At 28.6% G+C, this 17,061-nt stretch overlaps 1 protein-coding gene and 1 long non-coding RNA gene across 5 annotated transcripts in view; one reads left to right on the forward strand and one right to left on the reverse strand.

The window, feature by feature from the left end:
- The window catches only part of LOC126756170 (protein Shroom), a 317,073-nt gene that overhangs the window by 117,079 nt on the left and 182,933 nt on the right, over positions 1-17,061 (reverse strand). The window lies entirely within an intron of this gene.
- The window catches only part of LOC126756186 (uncharacterized), a 172,473-nt gene that overhangs the window by 55,563 nt on the left and 99,849 nt on the right, over positions 1-17,061 (forward strand). The window contains exon 2 of the long non-coding RNA XR_007666552.1: positions 15,997-16,052. This is a non-coding gene — a long non-coding RNA (uncharacterized LOC126756186). The remainder of the gene's footprint in view (positions 1-15,996; positions 16,053-17,061) is intronic.

Here is a 17,061-nt window from a genome sequence, read left to right on the forward strand (position 1 = left end):
AAAGCATACTAGTCGAAAACTAGCTACAAAAATCATAAATTTTGGGGGAGTTGACGAATTATGTAAAAATTGTCAAATAAATGTGAAAAAGTATACTAGGCATAAAAAGAAAAACATTGTTTAATAACTAGGCACAAAGTCAAACTAGTTACAAGCTAGTTACAAAATCACGAGTTTTGGATGAGTTGTCGAAAAAAGTTATAATGGTGAATTTAGTGCAAAAAGTGTTCTAGGTATCATTATTAAAAAACTAGTTATGAAGTAGAAACAAAATCAGCGTTTTGGGATGAGTTGCATAGATAATTTAATATTTATTTAATGTTCAATTCCAGTATACTCACACGAAACTACTTACAAACTAGTAAATTCTAACTTTTTGAAATGTTGATGGTTAAGTTTCATCATATTCTTTTTATATGTACCTTATCCAACGAGCTAATCGCAAATTACGCAAGCCTTTCAAATTTTTTGTTGTTGTTGCAACATGTAGTAGCAGCCAACGCGAATATCATTTCAATTATTATTAACACGCTTTTAACGCATAAAAGGCTATTTGAGAGTGCAACTTAAGTGATGCACTTTACAAAAACAACAATAATAAATGTTAAATCCAACTTTTACAGCAGCCTTCACAGTTGCAACAACAACTACTTTCAATTAATAACTTGACGATAGGTATTACATAAATATGGCGTCGTTAAACGGCTTTAATTGCAATAACGGGTTTAATGCATAAGAAGGTTTACGAGACGGTTCAGCGTAGGGCTATAACGGTAGCACTCTAAAGATCTTAAGAAATATTTATGGCGCAATAAAAATATGGCAATAATAATTATCATAATAAAAATGAATTTGAATTTTGGTTGGAAGGGATTTTAAGGTATGCGTGAAGTGAATGGCACTAACCGTTATATTTTTTTATGTAAACTGTTTTATGGCGATATATTCAATTAACTTTTAATTGTTCGCGATTTTTATTGCTTGTACTTAGCAAAAATTGCCGTTTGTTTATTGAGTGGAGAATGGCTTGTCCTGTTGGGTTTTTTGGTAAGGTGGCAATTTGGCTTTAGCTGCTGCAATAAATAGTCAAATTTGTGGGTGGAATATAGCACATATTATTGATTATTTTAATGTTTGAATAGTTGAATAGGTGAAAAATGGATCTATTACGGCAACCCTGCATAACATCTTATGTGAAACCTGGCCAAACTGTTCAACCAACGACCAAGCCGAATATCGCTGACGGGAAAGAATGCTCTGTATTTGTTTGGACTAGTCGAGCGTGCTGTAATATAAGCTATCAAATATGAATGAAGCCATTAATGGAGAACGCTTCCGACAACACTTTATCAAATTGAAGGGAATGCTTGCCGAAAAATGACCGGAACTCGCGACTAGTCATGAGGTAATAATTTTCTTCATGGTGGCGCTTGGCCTCAGGTTGTAAGACCAGTTAAATACAATAATATTTGGAAAATAGGGACTGGAAAGTTTTACTTCAACTGCTTTATTGCCCAGATCTTGCTTCTTCGAGCGACACAGATCATCCTCACTGGAATACAATTCATGTTAGAACAGGGTATTAAACATTAGCTTGACTCATTCTGTGCCGCCTGCCGCTGTTTTTTTTGGGATAGAAACCAGGAAAGGCTTTCGTTGATTCAGTTTTAACTGAAAGACAAGCCTACGAGTGGTACAAAGCAAAGACGGTCGAGAGATCGTTGAGGACACGCCTCGTTCTGAACGACCTTCGCCTCTTCAGTTGCAAATCGTCGGGCAAGTGTTAGAGAGATGGCAAAAGAGCTCGACATCGCTCGTGAGTTCGTTTGAATGTGTTTGGCGGGTACTTTGGGTATGAAAGGCGTTCTTGCTCGACCGAGTACCGTGAACAGATCTCTTTGGATATGCTTAATCGTGTGAATTCCGATTCTACATTTCATGGAGAGCATTATAACTGTCGATGCGACATGGGTTTATGAGTTTGACATGCAAACAAGTCAACAATCATCGGAAACACGCAAAAGCCGCTCAAAAATAAAGGTGATGCTCATTGTTTTCTTCGATATTCGTGCTTTGATGCATCATGAATATGTTTCGGAGGATAGACAGTCAATAAGAAGTTCTTTCTGGCCGTATTGAGACACTTGCGTGAGAACATCCGAAAACGGCCGGAATTGTGGAAGAACAATTCATGGATTTGACACGATGAAAATGCAACGTTTCATCGTGTCACGATTCTGACCGAATTTAAAGTCAAAAACGCAATGATTACTATCGATCAACCAACGTATTTACCAGATTTGGCTCAGCGTATTTTTTCTTGTTCCCCAGACTGAAGTTGCCGCTCCATGGGTCCCGTTTTCAGTTGATCGAAGAGATAAAACAAAATTCGGTGAAGGAGCTGAAGGCCACTCCAAAAAGTGCTTATGTAAAGCATTTCGAAGATTGAAAAAAATCGTTAGCATAAGTGTATTACATCTGTTGGGGATTACTTTGAAGGCGACAAAACAAATATTGATGAATATTAAAATGTATTTTGCTTTTTATTTATAATTTCCGGGTACTTGTTTTGTCACCTACAAGTAGATAATTAAATATTATACATAGATTTATATGAATGAATAGATGAATACTAAATACCTAACGACTGCTAACTACTTCACCACTAACACATTTGTATCAACATTTTCCAAAGTTTTCTCCAATAAACTTCTTTCAAGCCTAATTTTCACTTCAATATCTTCAACAAAGGGCGCTTCTATGTCGAAAAACATTTTCACTTTGCCACATGTTTGAAGGTATACATCTATTTGCTGTTCTTTTTCCGAGTAATTGACTGGTGATCACCACAAATTTATATTTAATGTGTAGAAAATGACCGAAGTAAAGTGCAGCAGAAGCATTTTAAGCAGATCGCCTCAATAAAGTCATTTAAACGCACAAAAGGCGCAGCAAATTGAGTTAGCAGCTCGTGCTCGCGATAGCAATCAACAATGAGAGATCAACCCAAAGCAAGCAACAGCTGCTGTTCTTGCTGCTGCCGCCACATGGTTGACTCTAAGTGTCTGCTGTGGCTTCTTACACTTCTATTTTTTTGGGTGCGCGTCAAGGTAAAGCCAGTTAGAATTACTTGCCACGCTGAATTTGTAACAGCAGGCGTCAAATATCTGTCGGCTGTCAGTGAGTTGAAAATGAAGTTACCAAAAAGGTAAAAATAAAAATTCAACAAAGCAATAGACCGCAACGAAGACAGTGGCAACAAGAACGCCAGCCGTGAAGATCAGTTCGAAGTGATCGCGCTGCTGATTGTGATCGTCAAGAATATGGCGTTGGAGCGCCGAATGCTCACTAACTGTCTTATTGTGGACTAGCGGCGGCCCACTTACTTGTCCAACAGCAGTGACGGCCTTGTCTGTGACACGGCGATTTTTTCTGTTTTTTTTTTTTTGGCGCTGTGATTGTGCTTTACGAAACAGCCAAACTGATCTACGAAGTTTAGTCGAGTTGCTGAGGCTTTTGTATTAGAGTAATGAGGTAACAAAATTTTTAAGTGCGAATAATTGCTATTTGAGAGTAGTAGCTAGAAGTGACGTAGGCTTAAAAGCAGGCTTACAAAGTTCTCTCTGCGACTTTTTTTTTCTAAATCAAACACAATAATATGCAAATTAATAATAATTAATTTTATTTCAAGAGTTAAGTTATATTATTAATTACAACAACATAACTAGCTTGTAAAATGCTTATTGCAGCAGTGGTAACAATTGCAACAATGTGGTTACTCTAAGCTTTGCCTTTTATGGAGCATTCATGGACTCTTTGCTGCAAATGAATTGTGCAAATTATCGCTAGACGCGGACAGACATTACGTAGCTGAAATTATCGATCATATATGTATGTATAATGATAGTGGAACCTAAGTGGAGCCAAATATATGTAATAATAATAAGTGATTTTGGCTATAGTTCTGCTAAAAAATTTGAAAATTGCATCTTAAAGATGAACAGTACAAAAAGAAGTCGTTTTTTGCATTAAATTGAGTCTGATGTCGAATAAAGGCTCCATTTCAACAACTCTAAGCGAACAAAAATCCTATGTGAAGCCTGGTCGAACAGCAAAATCAACAGCAAAGCTGAATATCCATGACACCAAGGCAATGATCTGTAGGATCAGTCGGACTTGCTGCATTATGAGCTTCCAAATATGGATAAAATCATTGACGGAGAACGCTACCGACATTATCTTTTCAAACTGCAGCGAGCGATTGCTGAAAAGCTCCAAGATTTGGTGACTGGACACATGGAAATACATTTTATGATCATACTTGAATAGTTACTAACTTTTTATAATAATAAAAATATCTTAGCTAGTACTCGCTGCTTTAAACGGGATATTGAGCTCTGTGAGATCCCAATAAGCCTCTGCGTCAATAAATTTTTAGGCCTTCCCCTATATACAAGTAAGATGATGTTAAACGGTACGGTAAACTTATCTTCGCAAACATATTCCTTATTCCTTCTCTCATAACTCTCTATTTAAAAGTAGTATCAGTTTACCAGAGCTTCGAGTAAGAAAGATATTCATATTATATATTTTTCTATTAGATTTTTTTAAGTTTTATAGAGAAAATGTGGTTTTGCTTCAAAGGAACTCACTTATGTAGACCCATCGTTTTCTTTCTTTCGGCGCATTGTTATCCCTTTCCCTCTAGGCTTAAAAGAATTATTATTTTTCTTCCTCTCTGTGCTTAGGAGTGTCACCCAGAATTATTTCAACCTTACTTTAAGTTGTTTTACAGGGAAAGAAAAACAAACACTGAGGTTAGAACTTCATACACGTATGCTTTTAGTTCAAAACGTAAAAAAAAAAAAAAAAAAAAAATCGGTTTATTTATGAATAATCCAAGGATCTACACAAATGCTGCCAAGTTTAAATCACCGTTACACATTGAGATTAGTTTAGAAATAATTTGTTTACACCTTTTATATAATATCAGCAATGAAACGAACCTTCTCCGCGCAAATTTCAACAATTTGCAACGCGCCAAAAAGCGAAAGTAACTTTGCATTTCCTACCTACAATCAGCGATTTTCGCTGCCAAATCAGAACATTTAATTAGCGCTTAGCTAACTAACGGTACAGACGCTAAGTTGCGTCTAAGCACACATTAGAACGTATGCAAAAGGTCAATTAACGTCAAATACAAGTTAAATTCATATAATTAAACGCGGCATATGCCAACACTTTTGGCCCGCCAAACGACCTTGAGTCAGCCACAAACGGCGCGTTTGCGCACAGCGACACAAATTCAATTATACCAAATGTGAATGCAATCAAGTATAAATAGTTTACATAAAGCAAATCGCAAATTGCTTAGCAACAGTAGCAAGTTGTAACTGAAGTTATGTCATTTTTGTGTGCAACGCGACTGTCGTGCATTCTTTGCGCGAAGTGAGTGGCTTACGTAAACGAGCTGTAATTGCAGTGGCTTATAAATGCAATAAGTGGATATAAAATAGCGAAAAGAATGTGTTGCAAAGCAATTGACGTTTACACACTCAATTATCTTCTTATGTTGATCACATTAAAAAAAAAAAAATATTAAAACAATAAATATTTATTAAAAAGTAATTACGTGTGTATAAATAATGTAATTGTAAGCCCACATGAAGTGACAATAACAATTTGCACAACAACAACATAATCTGAAAGTGAAGTTGATAACTCAATCAGCAATTAAATTAGTTTGATATGTATGCATACAGACAGATATGTATATATTTTTATATACATACATATATGACTGCAACTGTGTTTTTTTACAATTGCTATCTTTGTTCTGTTGGTTGACGGTTGACTGCTGACGATTAATCGCTGCTATATTTTATTGCCATATTAATTTGTTGTTTGTGTCGCTGCTTTGTTCACTTTTTCGCTAATAAAATTAAAGTATCTATATTAGGGTGGAACAAAAAAAATTTAACAATTAAAAAATTAATAAAATTTAAAAATTAAAAAAACTAAATTAAGAAATTTTAATTAAAATAAAAATTTTAATTTAATTAAAACATTTAAAAAATTATTTTTTTTTTGTAATCATAATTCAAAAATTAATTGTGTTTAAAATTTAAAGAATAAAAAAAGTAAATTAAAATTTTTTAATTAAATGAAATATTTACAAAATTTAATTTTTTTAAAATTACAATTAAAAAATTAATTGTATTAAAAAATATAAAAATTTAAAGAATAAAAAAAGTGAATTAATTTTTTTTTAATTAAATGAAATATTTGAAAAATTTTTTTTTTTGTAATTATAATTAAAAATTAATTTTATCAAAAAATAAAAAAATTTAAAAATAAAAAAAGTAAATTAAATTTTTTTTAATTAAATGAAATACATGTGTTAATTTAACTGAAAAATTTAAAATACTATTTTTTTTTGTAATTACAAATGAAAAAAATTCAAAATTAAAAATTTTATGTTTTTTTGAAAATTTTTTAATTTCTTTTTTCTTAGACTCCGTGAAAATATCGAACGAAACGTTGAAAAATAGTTTTGGTAAGCAAATATTAATATTAAGATGCTGATGAATAAAATTTTAATTTAATTTAAAAATTTAAAAAATTAAAAAAATTATTTAAAAAAAATTATGTGGTTTATTACTATTTAAAAATATAATTATTTTTTAATTTTAGATATTTATGTGGAATTTTTAAATTTTTTTTTTTTAAGTTAAATTTTTCTTTATTTAAAATTAATATTTTTTTTTTTAATTTTTTTAATTAAATTAATATTTTAAATTTTTTATGTTTTTTATTGATTAATGCATTTCTAAAAATTATTTTATGTTAAAAATTAAAACTTTTTCTTACAGGGAATTTAACGATCTAAAAAAGCGCTTTCCTATAATTTTTGCTGAGGCCAAAGACCAAGCTTAAATCGTGTTAGACAATTTTTACAATTTTTACTTCTTTTCAGAGAACAATGCCTCAAAATGTCTTATACTTATGACTTATGTTCTTTTTAAACAATAAATTTATATAAATTTATATTTTATTTTTCATTGAAAATTAATGAAAAAGCGTTTAAACGGCATTTTGTAAAAACACAGTTGGAATTAAAATATTAGTAATCTATTTTCTATGTTAAAAAATTAATTTTTTTTGGCACACCCTAATATATATTTTTATACACAAAACTATATGCAAGGTAGACTCTTTTGACAACTTAACGGCATAGTAAATTAATTAATTTTTTTATTCACTTTTTTGCACCAATTCCGGTACTTTTTCTTCATTAGCTGTGGCTGGGGATTTCTTCGTTTTTTGCAATCTCTTCAAGCAAAGTATTATAAATTTGTTTTGAGATAAGATATTGAGTACTTGGGTGCTTATGACTGATTGAAAAACTGAAATTGTAAAAAATATATACTGAAATGAGGTTTCGTAAAGCAACAACTTAAGTAAGAGAGAGCTGAATTTGCTCCAAATCGAATATTAAGTACTATATAAGTCTTCCAGAAGTTAGAAGTCTCGAAGTATCTTGAGGTGTGTGCAAATTTTGCGACAAAAAGTATAGCATCTAAATGTGAGGATCATTAGTATAAGTTGTGGACCGATCCTAACCCAATTTTGATTTTCGGCCTACGGTATGGCTTAGGGAACATTTTTCTATGAATTGCCGAGTTGACAGTTCTTGACCGGTTAAAAAGCCGGATACGTTTCGGTCACGTATACCGGAATATCGTTGAGATGGGAAGTTTTATTTTTATGGTATTATAGAGTATATTAATAGTTTTTCTATTTTTAAAATGCTACATTGACTAATACCGTTATATGGAAGGTGGCCATGGTTATTGCACGATTTGTGCCGATTTCATATTGTAGGTTCGATATTGTTAAATGAAATATTTTGAGCAAGAAAGATTTCAAGTGGTTTAAAAGTTATGCGTCAGTAATATTACAGAGCCGAGGCATATTATTTTTTTCTTGATATTAATCGAAGAAGTTGTTCAAATATACATAAATTTACTGAAATTAGTCAAAAAGTGTCACTGTGCCAATTCCACAGATTAATTGATTAAAAATTTTAGATATTTTTAAACAAATTTATTCAAGTGAAAAACACATCTTAATTAAATTAAACAACAAAAAATATTGATATACACAATAAATTTCCAAAATAGCCTCATACTATGCACGTGTAGGCCTGCGCTAATTAAGTTGCTGACTATTCGATTTTTCGTCATGTACAAATTAATCCATTGGGAATCGCTTGCCCCAAATTAATTCAATTATTTGTACATTTGCTTTTTCTAAATGAATTTTTTGTTCATTTGTACTCGTGAGAATTAGAAATCGCTCGTGTGCTTTAAGTGCAACTTCCGTTGCCAGCGGCGCAATGCGTAAACTAGTTGATACACAATTGATACGAGCATTTTATTGTTTTTGTTGTTTTGCTTCGGGTTGCGGGCTTTGGAAATTCTTGTTAATGCTACTATCATGCTTAATAGCAATAAAATTAATTAGCGATAAGCCCAAGCTACGAGGGAAGCGCAGCACGGGATGTTCAAGGCCGCAGGCCAGGCAGAATACTGTCGTTCATGAGAAATTCTCTCATATTTTTTATAGGGAAAAATAGTGAGTGGAGCTGAGAGAAGTTTGTAGATGACTCGTATGCATTTAATTGTTTGTAATGCGCTTTGGTGTGTATTTGACTGATTTATTTGTTACATTCAGGCTTGTTTTATGGCATATTTCGTTAATGTTGTAATTAAATTTAATTGGCATTGTATTGGTACACTAATGTGGTTTCTGGAAACTTTTGGTTTCAAAGATGTGTTTATTTTGATATTTTGTATAATTATTTAATAAATTATTTTTTAATTTTTGTTTAATTATTTGCATTCAAGCACTTTTTATTAATTTTTGAATATTTAGTGAAAATTAATTACTTTCCTAATTTTGTTTAATTAATTAAAATTATAATTATTTAATTTGACGCTGTAAGTTTTTTCATTTGAGCTTTTCTTGCTTTATTTTTTATTAATAAATTTATATGTAAAATCACCGTTATTAAAAGTAATTTTAATTATATTTTAATTATATTTTCATTGGCGTGTGTGTAACTAAAGTAGTTTATATGTAGATGATTGTATGCCATAAATTTATTTATTTGAATTGAGTAATTTATTTTTATATAGTTATTTAGTTAGTAATTTTTTTTTAATTATTGGATATGTAATAAAATTAAATTACGTGTTTTGTATAATTACTTTTAATTTTTAATAAATAATTTAAGATATAAAATAATAATTGGAATTAATATTTTCGTAATTTTTGTATATATATTTACAAATTTTTATTTTTTGTGCATCTGAGTTTTTTTTGTTTTTAATTGTTTTTATAATTACTTTTATGGAAAATTACTGTTATACTAGTTTTACATTAATGAAATTGTAGTTGACTTTTTGAAGTACATTTCTATGGCTTTTCGAAGAGTTGTGTGTCATAAATTTTTTTTGATATTAATTTTTCTAATTATTAATTAATTTTCCTATAATTATTTACTTATTATTATTATTTTTAAATTTGTGTAAATAAATTTTTGTATAATTAATTAAAATTAATTATTTTCTTAATTTTCGTATAATTTTATAAAACATTTTTATTTTTTTCTTACATATTTTTTAAATTTTGTGAAATTAATTAAAATTAATTATTTCCTTAATTTTTATAAAGTTAAGTTAAATTAATAATTTTCTAATTTTTGAATAGTTTTTGAAATTAATTTATTTTTTTTAATTATTTCATGTTTATTTTATCAATTTTTGTAAATTTTTTTAAATAATTCTTTTTGGATTTTTTTGTCTGAAATTCTTAATTATTATTATTTTAACTCCAGAAGATCTTCCCATAATTACAACCATTCTAACTAATATGTATGTAGTCTTAGAGAGTAACCAACCAGCATAAAGAAAACCGGAAGCTTACATTTCTCTTTAATGAGCTTTTGGTCAGCTTCCTAAGTAGCTTCTAGCCATGGAAGTGCTATGTGCTTACTGAAAATAGGGCAAATAAGCGCATCGTTGCCTCATTTTTCACTTCTCTCGAAAGAATTATGGTTTTTCAGAAATTCTAGCAATCTTTGAAAAATAAATGTTTGTGATTTTTAAAAGATTTTATATGAGAAAATATATTTTAGTTTCTATGGTATTTATAGTTATGAGTACGAGTAGGAAGCCAAAAATAACGCTATGTTATCAGTTATTTATTCCAAATCATTAGCAAGATCTTGAATAAAATTGAGTTTGATTAGTCAGGTGGTCTAAAGCAAATATTTATAATACTTTTCAAAATTATTTTCACACGTGGACTTCATTTGAGATTTCGAATAGCACAGTTTATGGAAAATTTTGCCGCAGAACATTTGTATCATATCTTTGAAGAACAATACAATGCTAACTCAGTTTTTGAAATATCGATTCGAAACTTTTCACTGAACGATCAAAATCAAGTTGTTGTAAGGAAAACTTTTTTATTTGCCAAGAAAACTTTGCATAATTTGTTCATTTCCAAGACAACGCACCAAACTCTACATAAATCGTACAGATCGGACTGCCACTACTTGGACATGTGACACTTGAGAAAGTGCTTTTATATGAAACCCTAACACCAGCAGTATATTTGTTATTGGTTTACTGCACTACAATTCATTCTTTGTTTACTAGCAAAAGTATTATCTGCATTTATGACATAGCGCGTATTCGCCGGAAAGTCTATCTACGCTTAACAGTGTAAATAAACGGTAATGATCGCGCACTTATGACTCAGATCGCTAACTGTGTATTTTGTCGAGTATAGAGTGAGTGAGTGAGGGTGAGTGACTGTGAGGTAGTAGTATCATTTAATAATGTAAATAATTATTGAAAAAAAAAATTATAAAAAATATTCTTAATAAAAACCATTTACCAGCTTGTCCAGTAGTGTTAATTAGCGCTGCAAGTTGAATTGCTTGTTTAATCATTCACTACTTACTGTAAGTACTTTTTATTTATAATTAAAATTTGCAGCTGTTTTGCACAGAAACAGTTGTTTTTAAACGTGTACAACAATTTTTATGTAAGAATATAATTAATACGCAAACATTTACATATGTATATGAAGTTTGACAGTTTTACTACATCACCGTTGCAACTGCATTGAGTTTGTTGATCGAGCTATTTTTAAAACTTTCGTCAAATATTTTTCTACAAAATTATGTGATGTTACAAAAATTTGAAAGTAAATAAAACGGAAATGCACTCAATGTCTCTCATACAGCTGTTTTATAAAAACTATAGCAGCAGTGGTTTATTAGAAGCGCATAAGTCTACTTAAGCGAAAGTATAAATTTTTATTTTCAATCAATACAGATTGAATATTTAACTTTAGTCTATAATAATAATAGTTTATAGTCATGACTTGTAGGATTTTTGCGTTATAGTCAAGGCATGTAGGGGTCAAACCGTCACCATTTACTATAAATACAAAAATAGCTGTACGTGTTGGAAAATTTCTGAACTCAAATTCGTAATCAGATCAGTTCAAACATCACACAGACTGCTTAATACATCAGTTGCAAATATTTTCTTCGAATTTGTTAAATAGTGTAATTTTCGTCTTTTGCTTGCAAGTTAATTTTTGAAATGAAAGGTTTTGAAATAAAAGCTCAGAATAAGTTGTAAAGCATAACACAAAAGTTATATGTATTGAAAATTATACATATTGAAAAATTGTACAAATGTTTTGTCTGCTTTTCGGTATTTTAGCGAGTGTTCTTTTGCTACTCGTTTACATTAAAAAGTGACTTATAATCGATGTTAGCAAAATCCGTATTGTTTTCAGTTAAGCGAACTTCTCATAATCATTTTCAAGCATATTAACTATCGTGGCTCTGAATTTGAATTTTTCGTGCCAAAATAAGAGACTGGATATTCAAGACTAACATGCTCTCGTTGATGATTAGTATGGATTTTTAAGGTTTCGAGGTTTGATTCGTACTTATAGTCGATCAAAAATGCGCTTGTTCCGATATTTAATACTTCAAAAAAAAAATTTTTCAAGTATAATATTCCAATTTCGGTACTTTTTATGGAGCACACCTAGTGCGACAACCTAAAAAAGCCATTTTAGGGAATTAAAAGAAATTCTGTAATAATTGCAAATTTAATTTAAAGATTACACATATTTTAAGAATACACAGTCGAAATTTCGTAAAAAAAAATATTTTTCGAGTTACATGCGACTTTCGTGGGGCTAAAGAATGTTCCTACAGATTTATAGTGTTGTTGGTCTTCTTCGTCGTTGAAACATAAGAAGAATTCTCTTCTCAATCTGATAAATTATATATGTATGTATATCAAATTATTTTTTTAATTTTTGGATAATTATTTAAATTTAATTAATTAAAATTAATTATTTTCTTAATTTTTTTATAATTAATAAAAATTAATTTTTTCCATAATTTTTGTATAGTTAATTAAAGTTAATTATTTTCTTAATTTTTGTATAATTTTTTTAATAACATTTTCTTTTAATTTTTTCATCTTTTATTTCATTAATTTTTGTATAATTAATGAATATTAATTATTTTATTAATTTTTGATTAATTTTGTTTTTTTAAATTTTTTCATCAGAGATTTGCTTGAATACATAATTATTATTATTTTTAATCCAATTAAGCGAAGATCTTGCCATAATTACATCCATTCTAATTGATTTATTTATGTATTTAGTCTTAGAGAGTAACCAAACAGCAAGAAGAAAACCGGAAGTTTACATTTCTCTTTAATGAGCTTTTAATCAGCTCCCTAAGTAGCTTCTAGCCATGTAAGTTGCTATGTACTTAGTGAAAATTGGCTCAATAAGTGCATCGTTGCCTCATTTTTCACTTTTCTCGAAAGAATTATGGTTTTTCAGAAATTCTAGCAATCTTTGTGAAATAAATTATTGTGATATTTAATAGAAATATATTTTGATAAAAAAATATTATGAGTATATATAAATTTTAAATATGGTTAACATTTTTTTGTAGTAGATAAAACAACTACCCACCTTCTGATGCGAAAACGGCCACCGAAGACCATTTTCAAATGGCTGATAGTATCCACGATGGCGGAATCCAGTTTCGTTGAATTTTAAATTTTACTTCTTTGTTGGTTTTGCTGTTCGGTTGAGTAACCGAAAGTGCAAAGTTGAAAAATTCTTTGGCTTACTAAGTTTGCTGCTTTTTACCAAATATTTTTCCACAATTTCACTGCAAATGCTGATTTAGCTTTGAAACACTTTTTTTATGCAAAATGCGCTTTGTTGAACCTAAAATGGCCGTTAATCATTGCCGAATGCACTTTTCACTTTGTTGTTTTTGCTTTACTGATTATTTATGATTTGTTTTGCAGACTTCGCTGTTTTAGAATTTCAGGAAAAAATTATTAAATGAATTGTAGTACAAAATGAGGTATTCCAAAATACATGAACAAGTTGAAATAAATATAAAAAATGCAACAAAAAAAACGCAGTTAGTTATGTAAAAAAGTAGCGCTGCCACAATGTTGTGTAAAAAATGCAAATTTTGCGAAATTTTATGAATGAAGCAAAAGACTCGTGTCAAATTGTCGCAAGCAACGGTTCAAGCCAGCGAGGTTTAATGCATAAATACAGTGACAGCAATAAAAGTGGCACAATGCAAATGCAATGCTGTGCAAAGTGCAATAAAAGCCACTTAAAAATTAAAATAATAAAAAATGCATTGACTCAACAAGTCTGGTTGGAGCAGGGTTTTTCTTTTTTATTTATTTTTTTTGTATTTTTTCTAATTTATTGACTTTGCTTTATCTTTGTCAATGCATTTTGTTGCTGCTCAGCTGTTCGCTTGACCGCAGCAAAGTGGCAGGCAGTCGCGGCAATTTGAAAAATGCGCATTATTTTACATTTCATTATAAACTTGTTTATGTATTTGTAACTGCTGTTGAAGTAGTTAACTTTTTTTCTTTTAATCTTAAACTTTTGTTTTTTTTTGGTTTTTATTTATTTTATTGATAATATTTGGAGTTCTTGTTTTTAATCACTTTTGTGGTGAAAAAATTGTTTTTCTTTAAATTATTAAAAAAAAAAAAACAAAAAAAAAATGTTTGCACTAGTTTAAATTATTTTTGTGTATTTATCATTTAAACTTTTTGCTAAGAGTTTTAAGTATTTTTTAATCGTTTTACTTTTTATTTTAGAACTAATTTTATTTAAAATATTAATTATTTTGTCTCAGAAGAACTTTTATCATACAAATAAAATGATTTTGTTTTTAATTTTTTTTATGTTTATGTGTTATGTAAAAGTTTTGATCTAATATAAAAATAATAAGAGGAAAAAATTGTTGTGTACAAATTGTTGGTGGAAAAATTTTTTTGTTTTTTTTATTGAAAAATATGTTTGCAACTTGGAACAAAATGTATCTGTGGAACTTATTTCTATTTTGCAGTAAGAGTTTCTTTAAAAAAAATTGTTTTTGTTGGACATATGGCTGTTTTTGTAAAAATTTCTAGTGTAATAATTATTATTGTTTTTTTTTTTGATAAAAAATAGTTTTTTATCTTGAACAATAATTTGTTTTTTTTTTTTGGAAATTTGTATATTTTGTGAGAGTTTTAGGTAAAATAATATTTTTTTAATTACTAGAAAAAATATTTTTTTTCTACTAAAATATTGAAATTAGAAAAAAACGTTTTTATTGAACTTATGGATTTATTTTTGTAAATTTTTTTAGTGAAATAACTTTTAATGTTTTTTTTTATAAAAAAATATTTTTTTATCTTGGACAATAATTTTTTTTTTTGAATATTTTAAATTTTGGGGGCGAGTTTTAAGTGAAATAATATTTGTTTTTTTTAATAAAAAAATTATTACTAGGAAATAGAATTTTTTTCCTAGAAAATGGAAACTAGAAAAGATTGTTTTTGTTGTAGTTATGGATTTCTTTTTGAAAAATTTTTTAAAAAGACTTTACCGTGTTTTTTTTTAATAAAATCTGTTTTTTCAAGAGTTTTTTCTGAACAATTTTTTTTAACTTAAAATTTTTTTTAATAAAAAAACGTTTCTGTTTAACTTATTTGGTAAAAATTGTTTGATAAATAAGTGTTATTGCTTATTTCTGATCATAAAATACTTGTTTAAAAAAAATTATTTCGTTGAACTTCTTTATTTTTTAACGCTGTTGGTGTAATAATTTTTGTTTGTGGTTTTTTTTTTATAAAAGCAAATTTTGTTTAATTTTTTTTATTAAGAATATTTTTTTTTTTTATATTAAGAACATATCTTATATTGCTAGTTAAATAAGTTTTAATGTTTTTTTATCAAAAAATATTTTTTTAATTGAAAAAAAATAAATAATTTTAAATTCCTTATTTTTGAGGTTAAATCGTTGCTGAAATTATTTTTTTTGCTTTTTTTATTGAAATATATTTTATGTAATTTTTACTTGAAGGATTATTTTTTTGTATGTTGACTTACAAATTTTAATTATATTTATTAGATTTTGAAGAGAAAAAATTTTTAAGATTTAGAAATTAAGTATTTGTGTTTTCTACCTATTATTATATATGTATGTTAATTTAAATAAAATTATTTGCTTTTTATATAATATTTATTTTAATTTTTTTTATTTAATTTTGGTTTAATATGTGAAATTATATTTGAGTTGAATTTGTTATATTTTTTTCATTTATTTTTAATTATTTTTATTCATAAATATTTTGTGCATTTAAAATTTTTATATTTCATTTTTTATTTTTATTATTATTTTTGGAATTCTGAACACAAAAATCTTTTGTGCACAAAATCTTGTTCTCAAAAATCCAATTTATCCACCATATACACACACACATACATATGTACATATGTACATATATATTATATAAACAAGTATTTTCAGTTATTTTTTTTTAATTTTCCTCTCTTTCCTTCCAGGCATGACAAAAATGTCACCACCAGCACCAATAAGTAGCAACAACAACACGCGCAAGGTATGTAACTAAGCAAGTTGATAATTGTATTTGTTATTTTATTAGCATTTTAACAGACATTTTGCACGAAAACGTGTGTTTTTCCTTTTAGTTGTTGTCGTTGTTTTTGTTTTTATTTATTTTTGTTTAAGTTTGCATTTACTTGAATTCTCGCCGTTAACGCATTTGCCAACAAACGAACATACATACATACATACAATAACCAATCGTAAAAGACAAGTTAACACGCCATGCCGAATGTACGCCGTTAAGCCACGACAGACGAACGAACGTACGGCAACAACGACAGCGACGACACTGCAAGCGCATAAAAAGGGGAAAGTTGACTTTTGTTTGTTGTTGGCTGCTTTTTTACGATTTTTTGTTAACACTTTTTCACAAACTTATTTACATATGTACGTATGTATGCATGTATATAAACACATATATGTATATAATTGCAGTTTGCTGTGTTTTTGTTGCTTTTCTGGTTGTGTGGTTACTAAAATGCGCCCTGACTTTGCTGGTTGAACAATAACAATAACACAAACATGCAATTGACACGGTCACAAAGGGGAGTCTTCAACAAAAAAAGAGTAAATAAAAAGCTTTTTGCACACAAAAATGCACCAGAAAGCGTAAATTATTGCAAAACACTGGCGTGCAAAATTTCAAATACTCGGAAGTCGCGAAGAGACGGTAAAATGGCGTAAAAAATGTTTTTTTTTTTGTATAAAATATATTTTTGAGAATTAGTGCTGTTATGCTTAGAACGAAAAAATATTGAAAATTGTTTGTCAAAAGTAAATTTTTGAATTTTTTGGAGAGTAGAATAGTTAAAAAAAAAATTAAAAAATATAAAAAATAAACATTAGGGGTATTCACAATGTGCTGAATTATGCTATAATGAGTTGAATGTTCATAAAAGTGTATTGCCAAAAGTTTATGAGTGGAAATAAAGAAAGATGGGAATAAGTGCAGTTTTCAACGTTCTTTAAGTAACGGAAAATGCATATTACAAATTTTTAAA

This window comes from Bactrocera neohumeralis, chromosome 4 (genome assembly GCF_024586455.1).
Source record: "Bactrocera neohumeralis isolate Rockhampton chromosome 4, APGP_CSIRO_Bneo_wtdbg2-racon-allhic-juicebox.fasta_v2, whole genome shotgun sequence".
In the NCBI taxonomy this organism is placed as follows: domain Eukaryota; kingdom Metazoa; phylum Arthropoda; class Insecta; order Diptera; family Tephritidae; genus Bactrocera; species Bactrocera neohumeralis.